This window comes from Tachyglossus aculeatus, unplaced genomic scaffold, assembly GCF_015852505.1.
Source record: "Tachyglossus aculeatus isolate mTacAcu1 unplaced genomic scaffold, mTacAcu1.pri scaffold_190_arrow_ctg1, whole genome shotgun sequence".
NCBI classification, from domain to species: Eukaryota; Metazoa; Chordata; class Mammalia; order Monotremata; family Tachyglossidae; genus Tachyglossus; species Tachyglossus aculeatus.
The window spans coordinates 236,749-240,643 of NW_024044907.1; the positions used below are offsets into that span (position 1 = coordinate 236,749).

The following is a 3,895-nucleotide window of genomic DNA, read 5'->3' on the forward strand; positions in this document are numbered from 1 at the left end:
AGGACATGGGTTCTAATTCCGGCACCACCACTTGTCTGTTGTGTGACCTTGGGCAAGTCATTTCATTTCTCTGTGCCTCAGTTCCCTCATCTATAAAACTGTGAGCTCCACGTGGGACAGCCTGATTACCTTGTACCTACCCCAGGGCTTAGAGCAGAGATTGGCACACTTAACAAACAGCACTTTTAGTAGTAGTAGTACTAGCACTAGTAAACTACTTTTATTGTTTCCTCAGTTTCTGTCAATACTCCCAAGTGAACATCATCCAGGGGCGGTTCCCAGAGCCAGGGACGACAGAGAAGGCCGAAGAAGCAGACAACAGCTCTTCCTTTGACCTGAACCACTAGCTCTCCTTCTCGCCTTCCCCACCAACTAGGAAGCCTTCTTCTCCACACACCCCCCAACTCTGCCCTTCTCCATCATCTTTCTCTTTCACGTCCACCACAGACTCTCCCTTTCTCCTTTCCACCAGCTCTTCCACCTATCTCCCCGCCAGTTTCTCTGCTTCATTCCACAGCCAGATCTCCCTCTCCCTTTCACCGGCCCCTGCCTGGTCCCCTTACCCCCAAGTCCTATGAACCACAACACCGTGTCTAAGTTCGTCATCCTGGGCCTGTCGATCCGCCCCGAGATGCTGCCCCTCCTCTTCGCCGTCTTCCTGTGCGTCTACCCTGTGCCCATGCTGGGCAACGGTCTCACTGTGGCTGCGGTCTCTCTCAGCGCGGCCCTGCACATGCCCATGTACGTCCTGCTGCAGACCCCGGACATGGTGGACGTCGTGTGGACCTCCTCCATCGTTCCCAAGAGCCTGCTGACCAGGCTGGGGCCCCGGACAACCATCATCTACGGCGGATGCATGGCCCAGCTCTTCTTCTTTATCCGGTACCCGGGATCCGAGATGGTCCTCTTCACCGCCATGGCCTATGACCGCTGCGTGGCCATCTGCTTCGCTGTCCTCTACGCCACCATCATGAGCTGGTGGACGTGCTCCGCCCTCCTCGACACCGCCCTCTTCATTGCTGTCATGAATGCCTGGGTGCTCACGAGCTTCATCCTCTAGCTGACTTTCTGCAGCCTGGTCGCCGTCGACCACTTCTTCTGTGAGATCCCCGCCCTGCTGGCCCTCTCCTGCAGCCCTGTTCGGGCCAACGAGGCGATGGTTTTCGTGGCCGACATCGCCCTGCCCATGGGGAACTTTCTGATGACCTCCCTCTCCTACAACTTCATCATAGCCTCCACCCTCCGCATCCGTACGTCCGAGGGGAAGAGGAAGGACTCCACCTGCTCCTCCCACCTCTTCGTGGTCTCCCTCTACTACTCCCCCATCATCTACACCTACATCCGGCCCGCCTCCTCCTACTCCTTCGACAGGGACAAAGTGGTAGCGGTAATGCCGACACTAAACCCCATCGTCTACATCCTCCACAACAGAGAGATCAAGGTGGGTGTCCGGAAAGTTTTCTCCTCCCTGAAGCACCGATAATAATTAGTATTATGGTACTTGTCGAGAGCTGACTGGGTGCCTAGCGCTGTTCTAAATTCTAAGTTGATCACGTTAGACGCCGTCCCTGTCTCACATGGGGCTTACACTCTTAATCCCCATTTTACAGATAGGGAACTGAAGCCCAGAGAAGTGAAGTGACTTGGTCAGTGTCACACAGCGTACATGCATCAGAGATAGGATTACAAACCACATCCTTCTGACTCCCAGGCCTGGGCTCTAGCCACTAAGCCACACGGTTTCTCTGTTTCTTTAGCCAATAAGGAGCGAGATCCTGTCCTCCACAGCCCCCTCCAGTACTAATAATAACAATAATGATGATGGACGTTTTCAGGCACTTACTACGAGCCAGGCACTGTACTAAGTGCAGGGGAATATGCAAAATCTCTTTCCCACTTGGTGCTCAGAGTCTCAATCCCCAATTTACAAATGAGGTTACCGAGGCCCAGAGAATAATAATACTTCAAACTGTGGTGTTTGATAAGCACTTCCTATGTGCTAGGCACTGAACTAAGCGCTGGGGTGGATACAATCAAATAGGATTCGACACAGTTCCTGTCCCACATGGGGCTCACAGTCTTAATCCTTATAGATGAGTTCTCTGAGGCTCAGAGAAGTGAAATGACTTGCCCAAGGTCGCACAGCAGATGAGTGGCGGAGCCGGGATTAGAAAGTGGGCCTGTGCTATATCCACTAGGCCACGCTGCTTCGTAGAGAAGCAAAAGGGACAACTAAATATTTTCCCACCCTAATCCCTTGGAGTTCACAGAAGAGGATGGAGATACATGCTCACCATTATAATAATAATGATGATGGTATTTGTTGAGCTCTTACAATGTGCCAAGCACTGTTCTAAGCGCTTGGGTAGATACAAGGAAATCAGTTTGTCCCACGTGGGGCTCACAGTCTTAATCCCGGTTTTACAGATGAGGTAACTGAGGCACAGAGAAGTTAAGAATTCCTACGTATTTTATTTTGTTGGTATGTTTGGTTCTGTTTGGTTCTGTTCTCTGTCTCCCCGTTTTAGACTGTGAGCCCACTGTTGGGTAGGGACTGTCTCTGTGTGATGCCAATTTGTACTTCCCAAGCGCTTAGTACAGTGCTCTGCACATAGTAAGCGCTCAATAAATACGATTGATTGATTGATTGATTGATTAAGAGACTTGCTCAAAGTCACACAGCTGATTAATGGCAGATGCGGGATTAGAACCCACGACCCCCAAGCCTGTGCACTTTAGACTAAGCCACGCTGCTTCTCTATAATTATGGTATTTGTTAAGGGCTTACTATGTGCCGAGCACTGTTTAAAGGGCTGGGACAGATTCAAGGTCATCAGGTTGTCCCACGTGAGGCTCATAGTCTTTATCCCCATTTTACAGGTGAGGTAGCTGAGGCACAGTGAAATTAAGTGGCTTGCTCAAGGTCACAGAGCTGATAAGTGGCAGAGTTGGGATTAGAACCCATGATCCCTGACCCCCCAAACCCGGGCTCTTTCCTCTAAACCCAGCTTCTTAGCTAACCCACCTCACCTCAACAAGACTGTCAGCCCGTTGAGGGCAGAGACTTTGCCTTCTTCAGGTCATCTACCCCTTCCTCAGCCACCCTGCTGTGGACCCTCCAAAATCAATTTCTGTTCACCAGCTGGAGGGCCTGAAGAGTGTAAGGGATAATTTCCATATCCGATGACAAACGACGGGAAAATTTGCATATTTGATATCCTATGTGAGAGCATCATTACGGTTGCACCCACATTCTCCTGTAGTCCCTTTGAACACCGCCATTTCCATAGGTGCCTATGTTAGCCATCTCTTCCTCCTGTCTGCAAAGTCATCCATTAATTCATTCACTCATTCATTCATTCATTCAATTGTATTTATTGAGCGCTAACTGTGTGCAGAGCACTGTACTAAGCCCTTGGGAAGTACAAGTTGGCGACATATAGAGACGGTCCCTACCCAACAGTGGGCTCGCAGTCTAGAAGAGGGAGACAGAGAACAAAACAAAACATATTAACAAAATAAAATAAATAGAATAAACATGTACAAATAAAATAAATAAATAAATAGAGTAATAAATGCGTACAAACCTATACACATATATACAGGTGCTGTGGGGAGGGGAAGGAGGTAAGGCGGGGGGGATGGGGAGGGGGAGTAAGGGGAGAGGAAGGAGGGGGCTCAGTCTGGGAAGGCCTCTTGGAGGAGGTGAGCTCTCAGAAGGGTCTTGAAGGGAGGAAGAGAGCTAGCTTGGTGGATGTGCGGAGGGAGGGCATTCCAGGCCAGGGGGATGACGTGGGCCGGGGATCGACGTCGGGACAGGCGTGAACGAGGCACCGTGAGGAGATTAGCGGCAGAGGAGCTCAGGGTGCGGGCTGGGCTTCTTTTCATCCCCATC

General features: G+C 50.7%; 1 pseudogene; it reads left to right on the forward strand.

Moving 5' to 3' along the window:
- Window positions 1-574: 574 nt before the first annotated feature.
- LOC119923406 lies at window positions 575-1,483 on the forward strand (annotated as a pseudogene).
- The last annotated feature ends 2,412 nt before the right edge of the window (window positions 1,484-3,895 follow it).